Source organism: Peromyscus leucopus, chromosome 3, assembly GCF_004664715.2.
Source record: "Peromyscus leucopus breed LL Stock chromosome 3, UCI_PerLeu_2.1, whole genome shotgun sequence".
Taxonomy (NCBI): domain Eukaryota; kingdom Metazoa; phylum Chordata; class Mammalia; order Rodentia; family Cricetidae; genus Peromyscus; species Peromyscus leucopus.
In genome coordinates, this window is record NC_051065.1 from 71,427,086 (window position 1) to 71,444,128 (window position 17,043).

The 17,043-nt window shown below is 41.9% G+C and overlaps 1 protein-coding gene and 1 non-coding gene across 2 annotated transcripts in view; both read right to left on the reverse strand.

Moving 5' to 3' along the window:
* Jazf1 (JAZF zinc finger 1) overlaps positions 1-17,043 on the reverse strand; it is a 317,535-nt gene that overhangs the window by 258,031 nt on the left and 42,461 nt on the right. The window lies entirely within an intron of this gene.
* On the reverse strand, positions 544-664 carry LOC114689808. The gene has a single exon (XR_003733973.1).

Below are 17,043 nucleotides of genomic sequence, written 5' to 3' on the forward strand. Positions count from 1 at the left end.
AGGCTGAAGGTATAATATGTGAAGCATTGAGTTTGTTCCTAAATACCAATCCAGTCACACACAAAAAATCAATTTTTACTTTTTATAAGTGAGATATATTAGACATTTTCTAAATTCTCATTCTGGTTTCTCTCTCCTATTTTTCTTTGTCACAATTCTTTTGAATAATCATTAACCATCATATTAAAAGAATGTATTAAGTTTGAGTTTATTTGAACAGTGTGAGAAATAGAATCAATCTCTGGTATATCCTAGCCAGACAAATACTCAGTAGGCCCAATACCATATATAAAATATGTTCTCATTATCTGGGGATAGTTACATCAGTTCCCACAAAGGTCACAACTGAAAATAAGATTTTTATGAATGCTATTATGTTTGTGTAAACAGCACCTTGGACTTTTGTGAATGGTTGGGTCTAATTAGCTAGAGTTTAGACAACTGATGCTCTTCAGCTGTTCCTGGGGATGGCCCCATTGTGTGAGATTGCCCCGAACCTTTCTTTTTTTCCTTCTTCCTTTCTTCCCTTCTCCCCTCCCATTTGATTGTCTGAGGTGGGAAAAAAGGGTTGTCCACTCATGGCAGTCCTTATGATGATGATCCACGATCCTCAAGCCCTGGCTGAGGAGGAAAGAGATCCCCACAGCCCAGTGGACAAAAGGTCCTTAGCACTGAACCTTTCAAGAGGAAGCTTGACTTGGAGAGACACAATACAGATTGCCTTTCAGAAGCTTATAATTTGGGAGACACTATATTATTTTTCACAATTTGTTTAAAGGGGAAGAAATCCAACATAAAGCCTGGCAAAATTCTTATCAATGACAGAGTTCACATATGTCTGTATGTGACAACTGGTACAGTGTTAGAATTGTGACAAAGAGGAAGAGAGAAAACAGGAAGCTGAATTGGAAAATGGTTCCTCTCAGCTGGAGAGTTTAAAAAGGTTTTTTGTTTTTTTTTTTTTTTTTTTTTTTTTTTTTTTTTGAGATTTCAGATAAGTAAAATACAGAACACTGTGAGTGTGTATCGTCCTTGCCAATCTTTCCTGCAGAGTTCCAATTTTAGAACAGAATGCATGCTGCAAAGCAAGCACACATGATGGTATTTTTAACAAGATTTTGACATTCTCAATTATTTCCACTTCCTGCAGTTTCTTGAGAGCTCAATGATGCTAGCAAATTAAAGCCTAAGTCCACAAATTTCCAGATAACAGACTCCCTGTTCCTCTTACTTCCTGTCTACATGAAACTCAGGGTTTCTTTTAGCTGCCTCTGGCCAGTGGGCCCCCTGAGGTGGGGCAGCTGGTGTACCCAGGTAGTGATAAAATAGAAATACAATTAACAGTATCTACAGTGCAAAATAGCAATTACCCAACTACAAATATAACTTGGAACTGACTGGTGGTGTCTGGAAGTCCTATACAAAGCTGTGAGGTGGAGCATGATGTATGAAGGTTTTCACACGAGGTCCATGTCTGTATCAATGCTACTCTTTCCTGTGATCCACATGCAAGGAGGGAAAGTGTCATCCAGCTTTCATCCTACCCATCACAGGCACTGAAATGACTGCCGGTGTCACCTGTTTCCTCAGTCTTCTAAATGTGAAAGGTCAGTCTACATTGTGTCTAAGCTGAAAAGGAAGTCAAATGTAACAGAGGTATGGCTGTGTACACAGCATCTAAGGTCTCATGTTTACACCTTTCTCTGTGATCTGGCAGAACACAGAGCAAAAAACTGTTCAACTGAGCAAAATATATGAACCTGCATGTATCAGGTTAAACACTCTGCAGGTGCTGTTTAGGCAGGAGTTCCATATGTTACAATTAAATTTTTTTCTTCAACCTGTAACCACCCTTCCGTGTTTTGGTCTTTTAGGATGGCTGAATCCCATGACTGCAGAGGCTGTCAAAATTTGTTTTCAAGCTAGCTTGAGGCCTACAGGCTGGACTGGTGCCAATATTCACACGGAACAAAAAGGTTTCAAGACCAAAGAATATTCATTGCATTCATGAAAACCTTAGAAATAAAAGCCGTTTGACCTAACAGCAGCTAGCAAGTGGGGTTGTTTATTTCGGCTTAATTCAATGAATTATTAAAACCTGGGGGAAATAAAACTAGTCTAAGCTCCAATTTTAAATCTGAAATCTCTATCTTCCTTTCTGAAAGTATGTTTGAGCCATGTGAGCACTTTACTAGGCTCATGTCTCTCCTCCCCTTCTTCTTCTAGGACCGAACATCTTCTGCCTAACCTGCCACTCACATCTGGAACATCCTCTACAACAGCTCATGTGATTCTCTGACCCTAATTCCAGAACTCACCACAGTGACCTGGGTCAGTCTGACACAAACTGTTGACCCAGACTTGGAGCTGGGGCACTTTCAGGACTCTTCTTCTGCAAATGGGATTGGCTCCTGTAATCATGGTGAGGCTGAGCCAGAGTTGGATCTAAAGGGCCTACCAGATGTGCATGGAAGAAGACACAGGCTGGGGATGGCTGGGCCTAAGATGTTCATGAGGCCTGTCTTCCATTACCCCTCCACATGTGAACAGATGAAACAAAGTATCAGCTCATCACAGCAGGGTCATCCCAAGCATCAGCTAGCCAGCACAATCACACAATGACAGCATTCAGTGTTCACTGATTCATGCTTTATCTCATTACTCCTACAGAGGTGTGTAGGCAGGTACATCTCTATATGACCAATCAAGTAAAGTCAGGAAAAAGTGGCTCCAGAAAATGTCCCAAAAGGACAAAATAACAAACAAAAATGGGGGAAGAGTAATAGTACTGTTTATGGTCAGATCTGATCCAAACAGAGAAGTCAGTATCAAGCTTCCTGCTACCTTTCTGGCCATCTCCATTATTTGACCACTAAGCAACAGAGTGAATGAGAGTTGGCAACATGTGATATGCCTTCTATTGGTTGACTATGTTTTCCTAAAATTGTTGAAAATCTATTCCCATGCCCAGAATGTAACCCTGACATTTAAGAGGTAGTTAGATTACAATGAGGCCCTTAGGGTAAGCCCAAATTCAATCTGAATTTCTAGAGATGAAGTCTCAGGGAGACTCATGAACTGTGCATGCATAGAGATCAGACCATGTGAGGACACAGCAAAGAGCTGTACACCTGCAAGTCAGGAGAGAGGCCTCAGAAGACAGCCTTGGTCTTGGGCTTACCCTGAAGGAACAACGACTGTGAGTTTTAAACCACACTGTCTGAGATATGCCAGGGAAGCCATAGCCCATTTAACAGTCTGTGTGCTCCTGAAGGACAGGGATGGGACCCTCCCCCAGTGCTTTACAGTCCTGCATGGTACGGTGCTACAGAGGAAGCTAGGCTGACGTTTTATTTCACAGCTGCTTGTAAAATCTAAGCCCTTCTCACTTTATCTTCAGAACCCAAACTCCAAAGATGTGAACCATAAAAAACAAAAGCAAATTCTCTTTTGCTTTCTGGAGCTTGGCTTGGTGTGATGACCATTAACTGAGCTGAAGAATCAGAGGTGTCTGTATGCAACATCCAAATAAAGTGTTTGAAACGCTGTGAAACCCATGTGACTAGCAGCCAATTTTACCTCTCAATGAGCATTTTAACCAGGCCAATACAACAAAACATCCAACTGCGAAGTGTTGTTAAGACTAGATGTAACTACCCAGGTGACTGGCTCAGGAAGAAACAATAGGAGCTAAAAGAACGTTCATTCTTCAGAAAAACAGAGGCTACCATGCAAAATAAAGACATCAAAATCAAAATGCACTGCATAAAAGACAGAACCTGGCCTATCTACAAACCATGGGAAATAAAATGCAGCTGAATGTGTAATCAGCTGTCTGTCACTTTCTGAATAGTGCCTAATATTCTAATTATTAGCCACTATACAGAGAAGGGGCAATTACGGAACACGGAAGATTGCTTTAATTTTTTTTTTTTTTTGGTACCCACAATTTGGAAAGCCTTCACAAAAATATGACTCAGTACCCATAAGCTATAAAGGAACAGGATGATTACCAGTTAAAATTCAGTTTTCCATCCTAAAGCATTAAAAGAGAAAAGCTTTGAAGTTGTATTGACAGATATGACTAACGGTTGTAATCACAGAAATAAATGTAGTAAAACGATAATTTGTCTGTCACACTTTACCAAGGGAGAAAGTACAGCACAAGCAGCTGAACTGTGAAGCTAAATGAAAGCAAAGACAGAATCCAATTTTTAATGAAATGGGGAGCATTATTAATTGGTTCCCTAGCAACAGCCAGGCTAAAATTACTTAACATGTCTGCTCAATCAGATGCAAATTTGAGTGTTATCCTTTAAATGTTGATTATACTTGGTCTTTTCAGATGCAAATTCAATGTGTAAAATGAAAGTAAATGTTGACAATGCTGATACAAAAAGATCCCCTGATTAACACCATCCCATTGTGAACAGCCGCAGTGGAGGAGCTTCCCTGGGAAGACCTCAGGCTGTCTGGTGGCCATCTTGTCTACTGTCATCCTTCACCTGTCCTTCCTGTCCTGCACCAGCACTGTTCACTCCAGGGCAAACATTCTCAGTGACACTGCTGATTCTCATAGGGGCTACATGAGAGATGCTCTCAGTTTAGAAGTCAATCCCGGGAACTGAATTAGGGTTTGCACATAAGCCCGGGGTTGATTTCACTGTGGAGTTGATGGCTGGAACCAGACCTTTGGTGATACAGTCACATTTCCTGGAGACTGTCAAGTAAGGCAGGCTTCTTCTTCCTGCAGTTTTGTTCTACCCTTTAAGAGTGGCATGTTCCATAGTCAGAGGTGGCAACAGGAAGGGACAAAAGGTACAGAGGAAGATGGGTGTCTAGGGTTAGCCTACATACACATTTGAACCTCACTTGTCTTTCAGTAGACTTAAAAAATTCACTAATTTTAGCAAGGCATGTACCTGTTATCTGACAAGTCAAGAGGCTGAGGCAGACTGAGGCAAGACTGCCATAAGTCTGAGGTCAGTCTAAGCTACATATTGAGTTCTAGGCCAGCCTGGGCTACATAGTCTGTCTGAAGAAACCAAAAACCAAAACCCCAAACAAAACAATCACTACTATTGGGAGGCCATGCAGCTGAGCTGTTAGGCTTGGCTAGTTTTGCTGTAAAACCACTTCTAAGCATGGCCCATGATGACATCGGTGATCTAGGTTACTTTCCAAGACCTGAAGGCCGATTTCACCGAAAGCCTTAGCTCTTGGATCTGCAGGTGTTCAGTGACTAAACTGGGTGACAAACCTTGGTGTCTGCCTCCTTTGCTACCTTAACCATTAAGGCAGATTCCTACTTATCTCTGCATATCAACAAAATCATCTAGAAGTGTTTTAACAGAGATGCTATACAAGGTTCATTTGACCTAATCTACTTCATCTTTGTCCGTCCTTGCACGGTTAAAGACATCAAGAGTAACTAAGACAATGTCCCATTTCAGGGCCATTGTATAGAGCCCAGAGGTCTTGCCCCCGCTCCTCCCCCTTCCCTCTAAGCCTTCTATCACAGCACAGCTCCCAAGGATATTCTCTGCTCCCATCTCCTTTGGTTTGCTGGTTTCCCAAATAAATCTTTTTCCTTGCTGCAACAAGACCCTGACTCACTGGATCCTTTTGAGTGTCTCACAGCCAGATCTGGATTTGTTTTTAGATATATCTCATTCATAGAACTACCAGTTGCCTCAGGACCTTTATAAATGGCTGTGTGTTTGCCTCATTTTCCCTCACTCATGCAACAAATGTCTGCTGCACGTTTACTATTTGCCAGGCAATGAGCTAGGTACCAGATACAGTAGTCAGAAAAGGTGCCTGACTATTACCTCCACTGCAAGCAAATGCATACATAAATACATAAACAATAACATTTCAAATAGTGATTAGAGCTAAGAAGAGAACACAGCACAGGAAAGACATAGGTGGAGGGAGGGTTCACAGGCCACATTAGTTGAAGGTACCTTTCACATAGACCTTAAACACAAAAAAGCAAGACAGTCATCATTGGGGGAAGAAAGTCTACACTCAAGGTAAGAATGAGTCTGGAACAGCAGAGACCAGAGGAGCTAGCTGAGTGTGAGGAACAGGAAGGGAGGAAGGTGATGACATAAGAAGAGCAACTGTGGAGAGTGAGGTTAGTCCTCAGACCACTCAAACAAGCCCCTCAATAAGCCCCTCCCTATGGATATACTGCATGATTGTAAGACTGAGCAAAAGTCTGCTACACAAGAGAAGAGACAGGTGGGGATCAGGATGTGGTGAGGACATAAAGCTAACCCCAAAGGTTCTTTCATTTTCAGGTCAAAGTCCAATGTTCTTTGATTTGAAAATCTTCCTGGCCAAATGGAATGCAGTCTTGAACTGATCTCTCACAAAAAGAGCTGGATTGTGTTTTCCAGCCAAAGCTTCCTGCCTGTGAACTTCGAAAGGTTGGGGATCAGTGAACAGATTAATTGTTCAAAACATTAAATCAAGACTCTAGGATATCCTAAGCAGTGATCAGCAACTTCGGACATATATTACAGCAAGTTCAGCAGCTTGCTTTTAGGCAGTTAGCAGAGTTGACAGCTGCAAAGCAGATCCAAGGGCTTACACTTCTTTTGTGAGTGCTGGGTCAGGGCAAATGGGCAGATCCTTCTCTGAGGCATGGCATTTGCCCTATAAATCAGGCCTTATGTAATCACAAATTCCCTTTATCAAAAAACATGCACCCTTAGGTCTAGTCCATCCCAAGAGGGGGTGGCACTCACTGATGGCTTGTTGGGGGCACACAAATGCAAGGAACTTACAGACCTAGGAGAAATAAGGCTGCAAACAATAATGATAGACAGATTTGCAAATGGAGTTTTGAGATTCTAATAGACAACACAGTGTCTTTCCAGGCTTGCCCTATGAAACTCTTATGTTAATCCTTACAGAGAAACACCACTGACCCTTCACTTAGCCTGAGGGTCTAGACCAGTGGTTCTCAACCTCCCCAATGCAGCTATCCTTTAATTCAGTTCCTCATGTTTCAGTGACCCCCAACCATAAAACTGCTTTTGTTGCTACTTCATAACTATAATTTTGATACTGATATGAATCATAATATAACATCTGTTATGTAGGCTATCTGGCACGTGACCCTGTGAAAGGGTCGTTCAACCTCCAAAGAGGTCTCTGGTCTTCAGACCAGAGGTTGAGCCTCTGGTCTGGAGAACAAAAAAAAAAAAAAAAAAAAAAAAAAAAAAAAGCCAGAGTTCTCAGTGAGTAGTCCTGGATCAGAGGCTTTGGCAGTCCTAGGGAACTGTTAGAAAAGTATAGCACATTTACCCCAGACTTAAGAAATTCAAAGTCAGGCAGTAGAGCCAAGCATCTGCTCTTTAACCCGCTCTCCAGGTGCTTCTGCTAAATTTGAAAATGGCCTGCCATTCGAGGCTAGCTCAGCAAGATGGGGTGTCTCTGAGCTTAACCCAGCACCCGTTTGCTGCAAAGTTTAATCAACAGGAAAACGAGAGGTGAACAGCTCCTTCCACATTATGGTATGCATTCAAAACACACTAATTGTCTTAATTTCCTGGAACAATGACTTTTCAAAAGAATCAACTACTCAGAAGATGAGATGCTGACTTGCTGGCTTCTTGGGATAACAGATTAGTCCAAGGAGAGGTGAGAAACAGTTATTCTTTGGAAACTCAGGTTGGGGCAGGCTTCTGAGAAAAATCACTAAGTCCTCTGTTCTGATCCCAGGCTGTTTTCCATGAGCCTTCTGTCAGCACTGCCTTGTTCCATGGACAGAGGGTGGGTCACAGCAGGGCCTCTGTAAAGAGGCCCCAAGTGTTCACTGAGGATGTGACTCCCTTACAGCACACATTTGAGAGAACCAGAGACTCGCTTATCTTTCAGTGTTTCTAACAATAAAAGGGATGTTATGCAGATGTACACTTGTTATAAACCTCTAAAACAAACAGGAAACCTAGAAGATGCTTCAACCCTTATAAAGATGAGGAATCTCAGATCAAAGGGTGACTCTCAAACTGAATTTCACAAGACAGTCACTTGCAATCCTAATAAAAATGCAGACTTTGAAAGTCTCACTATGAAGCATTTTGACAGAGTTGGTACAAGTCGGGGATGGGGCAAGAATGTGCCTTTTCTAACTATGTTTAAGAGATTAAAAATATGTATTTAAGTTACCAATACCATCCCTTCTGCAGTTGTTAAGGAGCTTTGCTCAAGGGTAATGAGACTTTTTTTGTTTTTTGTTTTTTTAATTTTTAGAAAAATAAAGCAATACAGTATAAAAAAGAACAAGTTCCCTTTTCTCTAAATGCATGTTAAAGTAGTCTTCATTAAGCTAACATTTAACTTTCTCTTATTACAAAAGTCAAGCATAACCACTGTAAAACTTAGAAAAGGAAAGGAAAGAGATACAGTATAAAAATACCTACCATTTGGTACATTGTGTTTTCCAGAGAACACTGGCCTTAACACACACACACACTCTCTCTCTCTCTCTCTCTCTCTCTCTCTCTCTCTCTCTCTCTCTCTCTCTCTCTCACTCACTCACTCACTCACACACACACAATATAAGTAGTTTTATTGTTAGAAACACTGAAAGATAAGCGAGTCTCTGGTTCTCTCAAATGTGTGCTGTAAGGGAGTCACATCCTCAGTGAACACTTGGGGCCTCTTTACAGAGGCCCTGCTGTGACCCACCCTCTGTCCATGGAACAAGGCAGTCCTGACAGAAGGCTCATGGAAAACAGCCTGGGATCAGAACAGAGGACTTAGTGATTTTTCTCACACACTCACACACACACACAATATAGGTAGTTATTACATATTACACAATTTTAATAGCTAACAACATTTTCAACTACTACTCCTTAAGTCTTTTAGATATAAAATGACAGAATGATAAAACTTTAAAAATCAAGGAATTAAAATTCTATTTATGTAGCCAGCATATAAGCACAAATATTTGTGCCATTTGTATGATTATAAAAATCTGTTTTTAATAAAGCAGCTTGGTGCTGATAAATTTTCAGTGACTTTTACTACTTGAGTGAATGCCTGCACATTACTAGAGGCCCCTTGACACATAGAGAATAAACTGATGCAAGCTTTGGAATTTGTGAAACTTACTACACCAAGGTTTTCTCATTAAATCCAAAGGGAACCAAAAGACCACTGGAATGAACCAGACTCACCCCTAACCCTGTTTAACATGCCCATAGAGTCTATAAATGAATTCTTTCAACCAGAAGGTAGTGAAAAAATAAGTACATTTTATAGAATACACCACAACCTGAGAGCTGAGTTTTTGGACATTTATAAATAAGGCACAAAGTATGCGAGTTTAGTTGAGCACGCACCTACATCCATATTCCGAGGCAAGGCCTGCATCAGAAAGCTTGCATTGGCTTCAACACTTAGCTGTTCCTGGAACAGAAGATGCTAAAGAACAAACTGCGCTTATTAAGGGTTTGCTTAGGGCCAAGTGCAGGAGGCCATGAAGTCCTATGTGTTCTCTAAAGCAGAACTACAGCCTGGTAGTGTGAACTCTGAAAATGGGGCTCACTCACCCTTTCTCTGTCTTTTGTCTGCCACAGTACCCCTGTGCTCATAAACACAAGAGATGACACAGGATACCAAATACATGGATGTTAGCCAAAGAACAGAGATACACAACCAAGGTAAGGAATTTGTCCTTTGAGAGTAAGAGGACATGGTTCCAAAGAGGGCTTGGCATGACCCTTACCAGGTGAGCTCTTTAGGAAGAAAGACTCCAAGTCCCCCAGTCAAACCATGGTTACGTTTTTCATGAATGATCTATACAAAACTTTCGGAGCCTATCATATTAGTTTCTAGGTCCTGTTATTCAGGATATAAAAACTGTTCATCAGTTCCAGTAAGACTGGGAACCTTCAGTATGGCATGACAGTACCGCATGTCAGTAATAGGTACTTACAAAGACAGAAGGCTCTTAACGTCTCACCAAATCAACACAATGAACTCTCTCCATAAGACCCAAGATTAGAGAAATGATTCCCAATCTCTTCCCAGAACGCTTCACCACAACCTTCTCTCTTCATATAAGTAAAACCATAGTACACACTACTAGAATCTTTAAGATCCTGGAAAATTACACATATCATCTCTTTCCTTTTTCCCTATAGGTAACAAGCAAGACAGACAGACATTTGGTGCCCAAAACTATAGTCTTTGAACATGTGTCAATGTTGTGTATTTGACACTCCTTTATTCATTCAACAAGTGACCAAATGAAGAATTTCTCAACACAACCACAGATTTTCACAGGTTATCCCAGAGCAGTAGCCTACAATTTTGGCAGAGTTCAGTTACTGCTTTCTTAGAGTCAAATATTGCTTGGTTGTTTTATTTATTTATTTATTTGGTCTTTTTTTGTTTTGTTTTGTTTTAAACTTCTGGGTTGGAAAACTGGGTTGTCATGTTAAAATAATTTTCTCAATAGTTACTGATGTGTGAAAGTCAAAGCCATTAAGTGTGACTTTTGACATGGAAAATGTCAATATACAGGTCTTCCTAGTCACAGTACTAACCTATCAAACCTGGGACATACAGGTCAGAGACTGACCACATAAAGTACTGATAAAAAAACAAACAAACAAACAAACAAAAAAACCTCTTTTTGATCACACTGCCCCTGTGATCAGTGGTTTCTTGGCTGAAACATTTCTTCCTTGGAATCCCATGGAGAATATAATTTTCCTACTACAGCTGATGAAATTGAATGTAAAAGCAAGTGAGTTACTGGCCACCTGATTAGCATTAGAGCATACTAATTAGGGTAAGCAGTATGTGGTGGTCTTGGCTGGAAAAAGAGCAATGGATTGATTCATTAGGGAGAAGGAGGCAAGGCTCAGCTCGTTTATATTGACCACAACATGAAATCAAGTCGTGTTCCAGAACCAGAACTCATTAAAAAGTGCTGTGGAAGAAAAGTGAGCAGAGGCTGTTTGCTTAGAAGCTTAAAGACTGTTGGGAACAAAGGACCAGGGTAGCCACAGCTTAAGGGAAACCAGGACTACCCATAAAGATTTCAAAGGAGTCAACTTCAAGGACAGGGAAGGATTCTTAGGGTGGTAAGCAGAGGATTAAGTGGAAGTTATAAAGTGAAATTAGTGCAAAGGCAGTTTGAACCACACATAAGGAAGCAATTTCCAGCTCTAATTTTCATTAGGAGCACAGAATGATCTGTGCAGTGATGATCCTTCATCATGACCATTATTGAAATTACTGGCACTCACATGCATAAACAGAGTGGAAATTAAATAGACATGGAAGACAGAGCACTGTGATCAATTTTTTAAATCTTCCAACTGCAGATGACATTTCCAAAATAAAATACCCCAGTACAGTAAGCTTTCAATTTCTAGCAACAGCTTACCATCAATGCATTTGAAGAACCTCTACAACTACTATACTCACCCCACCCCCAGTGCCATCTCTGGTCCCTTCCTGCTTTCTGTTCTGTACTACAGAACTCTCTGCTCTGCCACCCTCAGAACTTCCAGGAGATCTGGGAGGAGAGGGAAGGAAGTGGCCACCACTTCCACCGCAAGAGCACACTATATTCCCAAGTAAAGGAGTGGTTCTGCCTTTCCCCAAGAGACCCTCCCCGGCCGTGCAAAGGCTTTGTCTCGATTTTGTCATCTTAAGGAAGAAGATTCATCTGTTCTATAAACAGTCTTCAAAGAAGTCAATTCTTTTCTGTGTCCACCAGATCCTATCAGTTATTTACGTTATGAATCAGACTGACTTTCTAACTACCAATTACAACTGGCTGCCTTGAAGAAACAGGGATTTTTAGAATGTGTCAAGTAGGGAAAGGAATGGGGGTAGACCCAAAGGAGTAAGGAAGCCACCTGGCTGTGAGTCCATCTGGTGCCTAGATAAAAAGAAGGGAAGAGAAACAGGGATACACTTTGTTTTTGCTTTTAAAATATAGCAGGGAGACTCCAAAGAAGATGAAGTTTCTTTACTCAGTAGCCACGTGTTTCCAGGACCCAGAATTCAACCCCATATTAATGCTATAGTTGAACTTACTATTAACACAGTTTTTTTATTTTTTTATTTTTGAGGAATGGGCAAGGCCAGGAAGCCCTGGTAATAACTCCCTATTGTGGCCCACTAGGACCATGGCTCCCTCTCACATCTGACAGTGACCCATCCACAGGGGTCTTTCTTCAGTCCTTGAGCAGGCCAACTTGTTCTGACCTCCGGCCTCTGCACCTGATTTTTCCTTTGCCAAGAACAGTCTTCTTCCAGAGAGTTTTTCCTATCACTCTGGTCTCAGAATGAACTTCACCCCTTCAGAGGGGCCTTCGCTGAGCCAAACCAATGTTGCCCACCTGCCACTTAAAAAGCACACAACTTCTAGTGTCTATTATCCAGTTTCTTTCCTTCACAGAACTTAAAGGCCCATTGGAAATGCTATTTGTGATTCATCTGTCTTCCTTACTAAAATCCAGGTGTTGTAAAAGCAGGGCACAGTTTTCTGGTGGTTGTTGTCTATCCCATGTGTGAACTGTGCCTGGCTGGCCTGTGTAGTGGGTAGCCATTCCAGCTTTGATCTGGAAGTTCCAACCCCCATTGAGGCTTCAGTAACTGTCATGCCTACAAGGCAGGGCCAAGGGAGGCACCGAGAGACCCAAAATCTGGATGGGCCAGCGAAGTTCTCTGTTCCTGGACCCTAGATGGTGGAGGTTGACCGAGCAGAGCTCCAGAGAACACCGCTGGACTGCGATACACCTTCCCCAGACCCCACGACCTACCTATCCCTTCATTTGTAAGTTTTACCCACTAAATAAACTACATGGAGTGGCCTTAATAATTTCGCCAACATCTGATGCCCAACGTGGGGCTTGAACCTACGACCCTGAGATTAAGAGTCTCATGCTCTACTGACTCCACTATGAGCAGCACAAAGCCACAGACAATACAAATCTCCAACCTGATATCCATGGCTCTGTTTCCAGGTTGGGTCTCGTATTGTTTTCAACTTACCAGTGTTTTCTCTCTCAAAGAACACTGTTGAGAACCCCCTCTTAGAGACTTGTATCTGCCCAAATGAGCTCATTTTGGTCAGGCTGAAAATATGCTCCTATAGTGATCACACAGACTGTACCTCCCAGGCTCCTGACAAAAAAGTTTGAAAATATGAGTGTGGGGGTTTGTGATTCCCACAGCACATTTCCCAATCCGTTTTATACCAATCTTCTTTGTTTTGAGACAAGGTATCTATGTGTAGCCCTGGCTGTCCTGAAACTAGCTCCGTAGGCCTGGCTGGCCTCAAATTCAGAGCTCTGCCCACCTCTGCCTTCCAAGTGCTGAGATTAAAGGCATGAGCCACCATGCACGATGATTTCCTGTTTTTATTATGCTACTTATATTTAAATTTTCTCTTTTGGTTCTTGTGGGGTAGGTTTCATGTCTATTCCTTCTATCCCCAGGATGCTTGCATTGAGGTTTAAGTGAACACACAGATACTAACTTCATTATGATCTGAAATGACGTCAAACTAATGAGCTGTTTGGTGTACAAGTAAATAGCAGTTTTCCTCAGTAATAACTGTGTATGGTGGCTAATTTTTACTGCTACTCCAATGGACTGAAAAGTACTTAGGAGATGTGTAAGGCTCATGGCTGGTTTCTATGAGGCTTCTCTAAACAGGACTGGGTCATGAGGGTTCTGGCATAATCAATGGTTTAATCTACCAATGGATTCAATTTTTGAAAAGATTACTGGGAGGGGGTACAGCTGGGGAAGGTAGGGCATGAATGGACAAAGGAAGTCACTAAGAGTAATCTTTGGGCGACTTTTTGCCCTGCCCTCCTCCTGCTGATTTGCTTCCTGTCTTCCATGAAATGAACATCTTTTCCCCCAACATGTTTTCAGAACCATCATGATCTGCCTCACCAGGAGTCCAGAAATCAGTGGGGCCAAGGACTAGGGACTCGAGTCTCTGAGACTATGAGCCAAATAAAACCATCTCCTTTCTTAGGTTTGTTTCTCTATCAAGTATACTGTGAAAGTGGTTAGAAAAGCAACTTCCACACCAGGTAAATCAGAGGACACAGTATTGTCTTTACATAGCAACATCCTAAATTACCACTATTTCCTTTGGTTTAAATTATAGACTTTTAAATGTAAACATGCATATGCTGCACGGTACACACATAAGGACACAGGTCTGAATGAAAATCCAATATAGAAACTGGAATGTAGAAAGTTCTTAGCCCTAAAGCTCATGTTACTTTAAACTCAACAGCATTTTCTCCTCAACAGGCTAAAAGCTCAGAGAAATATGTTGACCCTCTGAACACGTGCTAAAAAGCAGACGGGAGACACAGCATTTACTCTGAAACACAAAGTACACTGTTTAGCACCAAGGGGTTACTGAATGCTACAATTTTATATGTTTTACAATCATTCCAGTGCCAGCTAATTGCTAGTAAGAGTGAGGAGTTCCCTGCCACACACTCACAACACATGTTCTTTGGCCGTTCCAAAAAGAACTGGCCTGGGCTCATAGCAAAATAACTTGACTCAGGACTTTCTGCCAAAAATTTTATCTTGTAAGTGCCCCCACACACAACATGGACATCTGGGGGGTACATTTTGAGATAATGGTTTTACAAGAACAGGGAGGAGATGTTTTCAAGGGCAAAAGACATTTTCAAAAGAAGCAATTACTTTTATGTCTGATCAATAGGGAAGAACAAGAGCTCTAAAATGCATTTTGAAAAATCATTTAGGAGCAAGGCAAAGTGACATTTACAGCAGCAGGGATACCAAGCTGGCGGGGTTTGGGCTAAGGTGGCACCAACACCAGAGGGTGCTTGTCACTACGCATGCTGGTAAGGGAGGTTATCAGCAGCCTTGTCCCCAGTCTTCTGCTTGTACTAATGGCCTGTGTCACTGTACCCTCTCTTCTCTTAAGGAACTCTGTGTGAAGTTCTGCAAGCTTCTGAGATTGGCAACTGTACAAATATTTTCTCAATTCTCTGCTTCACCTTGGGAGGGATGAAGCTCATATTTCCAACATGTATGGACAGCCTTGCAATCCAAAATGCTGTTACACAAGTCAAAAATATAATACTGAACTCAACCACATAAACCCTAACTCCTGAAGGCTCATGAAACATCAGGTGTTGTGCTGAGTGTTTTGTGTTTATAACCACACAGGCCTTACAACTCCATATAAAAGGTATAGTTCCTACTTTACAGATAAAGGGAATTGCAAAACAGAGCTTATGCTTTGTGTCTGGATTATTCACAGCTAAAGATAAGTAGTAGATACTATATTCAAATACAATTTTCCTAACTCTGATTCCAAATCATCTACTGTATGGAGCTTTTTTCTTGTTCCTATGATCTCTAAATGGAAAGTTAACCTTCTTGGAGAAGGACCAGAGAGAAACCCCCTGGATCTTATAGGTACATGACCACATATGTGCCTTGACACAGGGTATTTAGAATCTAGTGGAAACTATATCTCATTTGAGGTTAGGCTGGGCTGGGCTGCCTACACAGCAAGTTCAATGTATTAGGTACGGCTGGATAGCTCAAATCCATTAATGTTTAGTGAACACCTTCTATATATTCGCCACTTTAAATTATGGTAGAATTTTACTTAGGATGATTTTCAGTGCTGGGGATGGACCCAGAGCCTTATGCACACCCAGAAAGTACTCTATCATTGAGCTACATGCCCAGCCCACCATGCCTGAATTGCAGAGATTGATATCAAGTCTCCATCCTCATACGGTTCACATCATTGTTAGGGTGAGAGACTATCGGGGGAGTAATAAGTACTCTATATGGCCAGATCCAGTTCCCATCCCAGGACTGATTGTTGAGGCACAGGGACATGTCTGGACCAAGCCTAAGCTGAAGAAGCCAAAGGGCCTACAAGAGGGATTCCTTGAGAAGCCATGAGAGAGCTGGCAGAGGGAGGAGAGCAGGTGAACTGCAGGCTGGGTACAGAAGGTTTACTCTGCAGGAGGGTCTGTATGAAAGCACTTATGAACCAGAGACCTCTGAGTGTGTATTCTGATGTTATCCTATAGGCAGGGGCTGAGGCATGGGAAGTGGAGTGAGGTGCATGAAGCTGCCCAGCAGTTAAGACAGTGGGCCCATGTCTGAGACTCAGAACACTCACCCAAAGCCCTCAGGGAACCACAGCATCATGTAGGGTCATCAGATGCAGTAAGCACCTGAAAAGAGGAAGGAAAAACCCAGAGCTGGGGCAACAGCTCAGTGGATAAAGCACTTGCTACGCTAATGTGAGGACTAGAATTTAGATTTCCAGAACCCATATGAATGCGGCTTTCCTTAGGGGCAGATTTTGTAGCCTCTTTCTTCTATCCTTAACTCTAGAACCATGTGGCCAAAGCTGCTAAGGTCTGCTGCTTAATGGGGCTGGAACATGACCCTCTCATTTAATTACATCTTCACCAGCGTTTTGTCCATTACTGCCTAAGCTTGGCTGTCCTTGAACTTGCTCTGTAGACCAGGCTGGCCTTGCACTTAAGAGATCCACCAGTCTCTGACTTCTAAGAGCTGGGATTCAAGGTGTGCCCAACCATACCCTGCTCTAAGCAGAGCCCATCTATCATGGACTGAAACCCCTTAAACTATGAGACAGAATAAACGTTTTCCTACATGCTACCTCAGATGTTCGTCATAGTAATGAGAAACTGATTAACAGAATCATTACAACAACCTTAGGGATAGATAGAATTATTACCCATTTTTCCAACAAGGAGACCAAGGCACAAGCAGGAGGTACATGATGGGCAGCCAATAGAGGCAGTATTCAGTCTTAATTACTACCTTCTTCTAACTCAGGAGAAAAAGTGGGGAGACCCATATTCCAGAACCTTGTCTACTAGCTGCTACAGAGCAAGTAGACGAAACACCTTTGTGAGTTTAAGTATTTATTACAGTTAGGAAACACAGTGTGATAAAAAAGAGGTACATTTTCAAAACCTTGGTGCTCACACAGCA